The following is a 10,496-nucleotide window of genomic DNA, read 5'->3' as shown; positions in this document are numbered from 1 at the left end:
ATTATCATGTAAAATAAGGACACAATAGACGTCAGTTCGTATGTGAAACGTTTTATCCCCTTTGTTGCAGAAACCCGCATTGTTATATGGCTATTTGTCTTTTGTTATTTGTTCATTGTCATGAAATCTCACGGCGCACAGTGGGATAGATTACGATTCTAGCCGGAAAAAATCGAAATTTGATTTTTTTTAATCTGAATATTGAAAATGAAAATTCTGACAGCAAAAAGTGTGATACATTAGTTTGTAATAAATATTAAGTAGTTTTATGTGTAAAAAGGGCGAAATACGCCTCTAAATACGGGAAAATAATGCATTCAAGTCAAGTTAGTAGAAACAAATATCACTACAATACAAATATAATTATAAAAGCTACTCTACTTTCGAAAACACAACATTAATACATAAATATTTAACTCAGAGCATTATTCATGTCAGTATTCTTAATCGGAACAGACATCCGAAGCATCCGAAGAGCTGTATCATTCCTCGTCCTCATGTTGTTGCTTATCGGTATCAATATCCGGTTCCTTCAATAATTTGAGTACTTCAGAAGGTAAATGTGGCTTCCTCGCTCTTGAGGCCTGTTTAATCTTCGGTATTAAAGGATCAGAAAAACCAGTAACATGTGCAGGACATTTTCGAAATTTCGTTCGCGCGAACATTTCCTGGCGTGATCGAGTCTGTATCTTCGCACATCTTTGTGCCTGCCCTCCTGGGCATCTTCAGATAACAATCCGATAGGCAGATTCTATAATTTTTCCGCCATGAATCAGTATCTTGTGGACACTTGCAGGCATATAGTACCATGGATATAAATTAACATATAAATTTGCTGTTTCCATGGCATATTTATTAAATGCCTCAACATTCACTGTGTATCCACAGGACAAGGTGCACAAAATTATGGAAAATCGGTGAATAAGATCTTCATTAATTCCAGAAATATTCGCCGATACTTCATGATTTTCCACTAAAGGCTGAATTTTTTTCCGTTTTCCTACATCATTACATTCTTGAAAAAGTTTTCTTCGCCTACCCCTGACCGCACTTGTTGATGGCTCATCCCTTTTCCTTTGTTTTATCTGCTCTACTAACGTTTCTGGCAAATTTAAATTCACATCTAACCAGTTAGAATTCTTATCTAAAAAGAAATTCTTATTGCAGTGTCACTGTACTCACGTTTTATTAAAAATGCTATGCAGTTTCATCAAAATCACTCTTAAACGGTTTCTATTTTCGGGAGAACATTCTACAATATCTAATCGTTTAAGAATATAAGCATAAAGTTCATCACAATCTGTATTCCTTTTGCACAACGGAAATATTTCTCCTAATTCTGGAAAAAATTCACGACACTCACATTAGCAAAAACTAGCAATCGAAACAGGCCTCATCGTAAAGTGCATACTCTGTTCTATATTTTTACGTGAATTTGGTCGTGACTCTCGCAACTAAAATTCTATGTGAACATCGGAAAGATGAAAAATGATCAGTAAAAGCGCCATAATTGAGTTAGCGTGCAATATGTAGAGAAAGAATACAGATATTTATACAAAACCTATTACAAAATATACTACACACCTTCCTCAATAACGTCCATTTAAAATATCAAAAGATATTTCTTTCGTCTGCTGGTACAAGGATTTTGCTTCCAAGCTGTCTGGAACACGACTACCAACATAAACATCTCTTCCGCCGTCAACACCAACAGATAAGAGAAGTTGGAGTGCGCTAGTCTTGTTTAAACATGTATTCATGCCATTTTCTTATAGAAGGGATCTTTATTAACAGAATCCAAGCAAAAATACTGACATATTTAAATGTGAGAAAAATTATTCTTTTCCGGCTAGAATCGCAATCTATCCCACTGTGCGGCGGTGAGGAGGAAGAAGGAGAATGTCTTCTGGACGTTGCGCCGTAGAAACGAGTGGCATTTCAGACGTAATTACTGCCTTCATTCCCTGATGATGGAGGCAGTAAGCACCTCTGAAACGTCCGATAATTTCTACGGGACAACAGCCCAGAAGACGTACGTGGCCTTTTGTACTAATTTTTAAGTGCGGTTGTACCGAGGTGACAGTCAATCGATCTGGAGGGAGAAATAGAATCCATTTCCAAAACTTCTTCGTTTTAATACATAAAGACGACCGACAAAGTCCAGAAGAAAGTTGGTAATGCCCGGAACACTGAAAGCTGCTGTGTGTCGCTCTGTCTGAAATAAACTGTAACAAAGACGTTCGGGAGAATTGTTTCATTGTTAGGGAGAATCGTTCGAGAATTTGTGCTTACGGTAATTTTCTTGTGTTTTAAATAAAGACGCGGTGCGATCTCGAAATGAGAAATAAATTTTAACCACGAGCCATTGCTTCTGTTTTCCAAAAGACGTATCTCACGTCTTGCTACGAGCTGTGCCTCTTTTACAGTTTTCCGACAATCAAATCTTTCCGTTTGTCTTGCACTGCGAAACTCTTAATCTGTAATAGGAAATTGTTTACTGGTTGGTGATCACTTCTTAAAGGCCTCGTAGAAACATCGGCTTTTCTTTTAAGTTGTTTATTGTCAGGAAAATGTTTTTGCAGAACAAATAATTTTATATTACGAACTGATCAATCAGTGGAATGTACAGCCTGCGATGTGTGTTGAAATATTTGCGTTGGCTTTAAAATTTCTGCAATAGTTGTTATAATCTCAGATTTCTCTTGAAGGAGTCAAGGGTAAGTAAGACACGAGGTGACCATTCTATAGTACAAATGCTCGCTGCTTGCTATCCGATTTTTAAGTTAAATTCTGTTAAGCCTACGCAGGCCCTTCACCCAATCGCAGTTAATCTGGTCCCATTAGTACACATTCTGGGAGTCTTTTAAGTATTCAGGTAGCAAAAATTCATCCACCACATTGACTAACGGATACCTTTATTTGGCTACGTGAGTCATAAAAGGTTAAAATTGATGCGCATGACTTGTAATTTTCTGCTCGCCGTTTCTCCAAATCGACGACTGTTTCGTGACGTTTCAGGACTCTCTTTACAACAACACTGCAGACTGACATTCTCGTACACGGAATTAGCTCGGATGTATTTTCGAGAGGTGGTCATCCGCTCCGAAAACGCGTGTCAGCTGCTTGTGACGGCTGATTACTTGCTTATACCGGAAGTTCCTAAACTCTGTCGCGACTTCCTTATGAACACGATGGACGAGATGGACGCCAACTACTGTGTCAGCATCATGCAGTTCGCAAGGTAATTGATGTTCATTTGTCATTTGCTGTGACGCCAGACTTCGTCGCTGGAGCGAATCAACTTTACTCAAGACAGCAGCCGAGTGCCGTGTCGGAGATTAAAGCCTCTGACTGAGGACTGTGCGAAATATAATGCGTTTGCAATTTGTTATTAACGTCCTTGAAATTTAAATGTTCTGATTAACTGCATATGTTTTGATCGTCATTATGAACAGCAGATGAATAATTTCACCATGTATAACGTAAATCGCGACACAATGCAGGGTCACAATTATCTCTCTCTTCCTTTCCTTTTTTCTTTCTTTCTTTCTCTGCGGCATTCCTTGCTTCTTACATAATCCTCCCAACACCAAAATCAACATTCAGCCCCACATTTTTCTGCATACAGCAAAACCTCTGTTAACCGAGCCTCGATTATCCGATTCCCACATTAAGCGACCGAATTTCAACCAGATCGGTTGCGATTGGATTCCACCGGCGAAAGTATTTAAATCGATGTCCACGCGGTACAGTTCATTGATCTAACCTCACCCCAGATATTGCTGATTATTATGAACACTTCAAGACATTTAGATAATTCGTTATTATCGGGCAAAGACAAAGACCAACCCGCTGGGTCCCGTAGACGCTGAACTCTTACTCCTTCTTGTTCAGGACAACATAGCAAGCAAAGCAGAATCACACCAGAAACTTCAGTTCATGCGATGGACAGAATGACTGATAAATTCACTACTTTAGTACAGGGACTCCCTCGAACGTCGACACAGGTTTTCTTAGATTTCCTCTGTCTTTAAGCAAATTCTGAGCTGGTTCCCAAGTTGCCACTGCAAGCTTCTCATGCAGCGCTCCCGATTTAAATTCATCAAAATTTAATCCATTACAGTGGAGGCCGGTAAATTACTTATTTAACTTTCCAAATTATAGCTTAAAAGTTCATTAAGAAACAAATCAGAAGTCAGAAGTGTGTGCTATAAGGGTGTCAGATTCGGTTGCTTTGTGGCTCTAGCCATGTTCAGATCGGTGCATCGCCATAGCCGATACAGACGCGAGACAAACACTTAGAGAGAGATATAGAGATCTACCCTGGTGGAAACACAAACCACTAATAAGAAATATTCTATTGATCCACCCTCTCCACCGCAGTCAAAATGGGAAGGAGGTGTCGAGTTCTATGTGTCGTAGGTTTGCTTGGCCCACGCCCCAGACAATAAGGTATTCAAACGCCCATACAACCAATAGGCAATGAATTTAATTACTTCAAACAAGTGCCACATCAATGCAGTACTTAATATGAATGCCATATATATATATATTACTTGGGCCACTGAAAACACAAAACGATTACCAACAAAATCTTGATTAAAATTATTTAGATACAATCAAAGCAATCAAGATAAAAATATCTAATACAATCAAGGCCCACACAACAGCCTCACTATTGGTAATACCCCTACGTCTCCTTCGGCTGGGACCACCCCGAGGGACCAAAAATATCAACCACACGGCAGTTGCCCCGTCAACTAACATCAAAACAACAGGACGGGCAACTACTACAATAAAATACAATACCACCTCACAGGGCGTACCCAGCCGGAGTGGGGTTGTCGACCGACCTGCAGCTACTGACCAGCTCAGAGAGAGTGTCTCACTGACTTCTTTCTGTGTTCTGGCGAGAAAGGTTGGTACGCATCAGTTCCTCCTCAAACACCAGAGCCAGCTCTAGCTTGGCTCACTTGGAAATGAAAACAGTAAGTAGACATAAATCTGTAGTCTATATGAGTGATCATTCCAGAATTTCTTCGTTTTCCATAGTTGCTGAAGGAAGTTTGGTTACTTTACAAATTTTACAACGAAAGATAAATTTATGATTTTATTTCAAAGTATTCATCTGTTCATGTGTTGTCTCCTCCAGTAACTTTTGAATTAATTAACAGATTGAATGGATCATTTCTGAGAGGTGACCCAAACTTTGCATCTTTTAATTATCTTCACAATAAATCTGCATGGCGTGGTACTTTATTAAGTGCCAGGGACAATTTAACCTTTGCAAGATTTAAGCTTTTCACTGCAGGGAGTCTGAGGATGGCTGTTTTCCGGGTTGTTGTGTCTTGTAGTCTGGTAGAATTTTACCGATATTTCAGAGGTCCTTGCTGCCTCAATCATCAGGGTGATAATGGAGGCAGCATTGCCCTAATGATGGATTCAGCAAGGACCTCTGAAATGAGTAAACTTCTACCGCACTGAGTCCAGGATAGACAGCGCTCCGTAATTTACACTGCCGAGGGAACTGAAATATCAAAGGTCAGACCTTGAAATTCGCACAGGTCCAAGGTCTGTGTACGTACCCAGTTTATCGACTATTCACACTTTGAATCCCGAGGCTCCTCTAAATAATGCTCACAAATACAGCTCCTACATGAAATAAAACACTTCTCCATTACAATGATCTCAGGAAGATTTATGCTCCACAGAATTAGTCTCCGCGTTAGCTGACTAAACAGAAAGACAGTTTGTGAGTCATGACTTGCAGTTTCCAATCACACGCGGAGAACCTGCTATCCGAAATGAGAATTAACCGAGACTTTTCTCAGACTTAGTATTTCTGCTCCATACCGGTGGAGGTTCCAGAAACAGGCCACACTGAGGTTTCCCATGGCAAATGCTGTGACTGTAAGCCGCTTTTAATTAAGCCACGACCACTTCCTTCCACACCATTTCCAATTCATTACTCATTCACCAACACGTCGTTCGACACTCATCAACCCAGAAACTAGCATCAGCGTCGTCACAAAGGACCGTGGAATAAACAAAAGAACGGCCTTAAGTGTATCCTGAGAGGTCTGTAGTAAATGTGCACCTCAATCCAGAAATCGTGATTTGATCCATAGGTTTCCTGCTTGGAAATCAAATTTCGCTTGTTTACAGTTCAGGACCCACCACGGCCTTTCCCACTGTCGCAATGCCTCAAAATTGTTGTTGCTCTAGTATCAGAAAAATAACAAAGAAAAACCATAACCATGTTCACCAATGGACCACATCCTGAGCCAGATAAATCCAGACTCAAAACTCCCACCTTGCTTCATTAAGATTCATCTACATCTAGATCTTCCTTTCACGTTTCCTAACAAACTTTGTTGTAACAGCATAAACCAAATACAAAACTAACAGACGAACAGGTCCTACATTCCAGCATGAAATACTTTTAGAACAGGTTCTTTGTGATTCTGAACTGGACTTAGCATTCACTTAATGAAAGTGCAACTGCGTTAGTGCAGATGTTACATCACTCCTACAAAGATACAAACACAGCAAATATCGCATTGTATGTATAATCACACGCAATGTTTCTCAACTTCATTCATTACCTATTTTCTGCTGCGTACTCAACTATTTACGCTGCCAGCAACAGCAAACGTCATATTTCAGGTTCTCAGAGTAGCAAGTATTAGACGAACACGTCATGTAGTCTGGAAAAAGGCGGCAAGAATTTCACATTTGCTTGCTGCCTCCATCTTCAGGGCAGAATCAGCAATCGTCGACAAACTTCTACCAGACCACACCCAGAAGACATTCATCTTCAACAAGAAATGATATTTGCGTTCAGCTGCCAGATAACTTGGGTTCCTCCACAGAGGATATGGACTCAAAATGACATACTGTAAATAAAAATCAGTTTAACACATTAACTGCGACCTCTGAATGTACAACTACGTGCTTTTTGTACTGTCTGGAGTATGAAGAAATGTCCGTTACATAAACAATTAATCTTCCTATGGGCATTCTTTAAAAATACATAAACAATATAAAATTCCCAGTGTTATTTTTGGCCAAGGCCCTGGGTAAAATTACGCACTTACATTTTACTCATAAACTATTAATACTATTGTGTTTAACAATAAAGATGACACCATAAATAATTTTATCAAGATTAACAACATTTTATGCACAGAGGAGCTAAACAGAAAACAGAGGAATATAACTCAATAAAAGAAGCGCTGTCCTATTAACAACAAAGTAAAAGCCAGTGGCGGCTCCTAAGTCTGAGCAGTGGTAGTACTGCTCAAAGCGGAATAATCAGGATAGTTTTACAACACAAAACGACATAAATAAATGAAAAGTAAATTTACATCAGGAGAAAACTCGATGATGTTTTAATTATTTGTAAGTCCTGAAGACGGAGGCCATGATTTCCTACATCATTTTTTTCAGTAAAAGACAATGTTACTAAAAGCCGGCTGTGGAGACCGCAGCTCTGATTCGCGCTGTAACAGTGAACTGCCCCTCACTCCACCTCACACTGCGCTCGCAACTTTAGACCGGCCAGCCGCGCTGAAATCCTTGCAGCCGGAAATATTAAAATAATGATATAGAGGAAACAAAGTGTTGCAAATTATATAAACACAAAAAATATTTTTTTTAAATTTTTGAAAAATTATAAGGGGTGCTGCAACTCTGCAGCTCTTATGGAGGGGCCACCACTGGTAAAACCACAAGTTAAGAGTATAGTAAAAGTTAACACCTTCATAACAACGTCTGAAAGCACAAAATTCAGCATTGTCAAACAAACATATTGACTGACAACGTTAAATACTCTGTGCTCTTAGTTTTGTGTACCGAGTTCAAACACAAACCTCGTACATCGTTTAAACCAAAGTCGGCTGAGGGAGGAAGAAAAAAAAGTAATTAATATTACTTAAGTCTTATTTCCAGTCTTCACTGGAAATCCTTCTTAATAAATTTATCACAGATCTTAGGCTGTGAATGTTGACGAGTTTTACTGAAATTCTTAGATCTGTTCATTTCTACCAATTCCTCTTTTGCAACACGTTACACCAATTCCAGAACATGTTCTTACACACACATCAGATGACATTTGTTCAGAAACTCAAAGCAGAAATCACGTGATACGGATGCTGTGTACAATTACGTCTCCACGGAGTACCCTGGCAATGAAACGATGTATTACACACAACAGGAAAAACACCAATTCATACATTAATGGTTCTCGAGATCACTCTGTTTAGTGCACGTACACACAGAAACATGGGCACTATCCATATTATATGCTCTAATGTGTCTTCAGATGACTCCACTGACTGAATGATTTATTACACACGTCACAGGAATATGGACGTCGCCACTATGTGTGCAATTATGCATCTTCAAATGATGATTCTGTCGGAACGACTTACTGCACACATTACAGGTACAAGGATACTCTCCACTATGTGTGCGTTGATGTCTCTTTTGACCACTTGGCCAACGAAATGTTTTACTGCATGCATCACAGGAATTGGGATGTCCCCCACCATGCTCAAGTTCATGTTCATTCTGAGGACTCTGCTGAAGAAATGAGGAAAGAATTATGATAAAGTTAACATAAAGAAGAAGAAGAAGAAGAATGAGATTGAAAGCAACACGAAAGTTTTTTCTACCAAATCCGATTACCTGACCCAAATTTAGTGGAAGGTGTGCAAGAATTTGAAGTCCACATCGCAGTTTACAACAGTTAATTCACTGAGGTATGTGACGTAATCTGGAGCCCATGCCCCCAATTTAACATCATACTCAAACAATAAATGCCAAGTCACTCAGTTATCTTGGTTCTTACTCTGTACCAGGTTGGATCTGAATTCCATAGTACATGCATTTTTTTACACAGTGGGACAGCTACACGTAAATTTGTTGGTTCAATCACTTGATGGCTACTTATAGCAAGAGATTAAATATTTTGGAGCCCCTGGTCTTACATCGCATAACGTGTTCTAACTCTGAATGGTAGGTCACTGTATTAAAATGTGAACACAAACTTGGCAAATATATTACTCTAGATGCAGTGGGATAGGAAGATGTCGGATGTTAGTTCAATTAGTTCCTTGATACTTGTAACAGAAAGTTGGGTTTCTTATCAGGCCTGAACTCGGATACATATCAAATGGACTCCCAAATGATAGCATGGTACGAGGTGCGATCGGAAAGTTTCAAGACTGTGTCAATATAGGGCGAACCGGATGTAGTACGAGCTTCTGCCGCTAGGGGGTGCGGCCTACATTCATAGTGAATCAGTGTGCCAACCGGCATCATCGAATTAGCATTTGTTTCTTAGTTACGGGAGTTTTGGTAGTGAATTACACCGACCCTCCTGCGATTTCGGAATGGCGGATTTTCAAATTTTGCCAAAGACTCGCCAAAACGGCTACGGAAACCTATGAAATGCTAAAGCAAGCATTTGGGGAGTCCGCAATGGGTCGTGCACAAACGTTTTTGTGGCATTCACGTTTTAAAAATGGCCGAACCTCTGTCGATGATGGCGAGCGTTCTGGACGACCATCTTCGAGCACAACGCCCGAAAATGTTACGAAGATTCGGCAGGCCATTCACGAAGATCGACGTCGTACCATCAACGACTTGTGCGACATTGTTGGGATAGGCTATGGGACCTGTCAGCTGATTCTAAAGGAAGAACTCCACATGCGACGCATCATGACAACGCGCCAGCGCACACCGCCCTCAAAGTTCGGCAGTTTTTGGCCTCAAACACCATGGCCGTCATCCCGCACCCTCCTTATTCGCCGTGTGACTTCTTCATCATGCCAAAGATGAAAATTCAGCTAAAGGGAAGGAGATTTGAGACGATAGAAGAGATTGAGGCAGAATCGCAGATGGTGCTTGACAGGCTGACAAAGAAAGATTTCCAGGGATGCTTCCAGGCTTGGCAGCGGCGCTGGGATCGTTGTGTTCACTCCCAGGGGAACTACGTCGAGGGTGATGGATGAATTTAATACCTGAGATAAGTGTACGGGTTTTTATAGGCGCAGTCTCGAAACTTTCTGATCGCACCTCGTATTTAAGAGGTTAATAAAAAATTCTACTGCACGGAATAGAAGAAAAGTCACGTATGCCAACTATCCCTGAATTCTCATCCATCCCTGGATACATTTGTACATACACTCAAACAGATAAGAACCATAAATAATTTGGTTAAAGGGAGGCTTACCTTCCATTCATCTTTCATTATGGGAAAAGCTGATGGTGTGTAAACCTCATCATTTCTCACGCCAACGGAATCCTCTTCTCTCAGAACATCCACGTCATTTTCTATCTTGATTTTATCAATATTCTGCTGTAAAATTACGAGTTAAATATAAATTCCTTGAGATGATATGCATCAAATGCAGGTATAAACTGGATGGGAATCTACAATAGCATATTCTGAAATAGAATATGGGGTGCCCTCAAACTAATATTGAGTACAT

The 10,496-nt window shown here is 40.1% G+C and overlaps 1 long non-coding RNA gene across 1 annotated transcript; it reads left to right on the top strand.

Annotated features, from left to right (window-relative positions):
- Window positions 1-4,908: 4,908 nt before the first annotated feature.
- On the top strand, window positions 4,909-7,013 carry LOC147870970 (uncharacterized). Its single transcript, XR_015532985.1, has 2 exons — window positions 4,909-4,988; window positions 6,667-7,013. It is a non-coding gene; the product is annotated as an uncharacterized LOC147870970 (long non-coding RNA).
- Window positions 7,014-10,496: the final 3,483 nt, after the last annotated feature.

This window comes from Zootermopsis nevadensis, unplaced genomic scaffold (assembly GCF_977971745.1).
Source record: "Zootermopsis nevadensis isolate Lab colony 2312 unplaced genomic scaffold, Znev_1.0 Znev_ptg000082l, whole genome shotgun sequence".
Lineage (NCBI taxonomy): Eukaryota > Metazoa > Arthropoda > Insecta > Blattodea > Termopsidae > Zootermopsis > Zootermopsis nevadensis.
The sequence above is the reverse complement of the archived record's forward strand: the minus strand, read 5'-3'. Positions and strand labels throughout refer to the sequence as shown.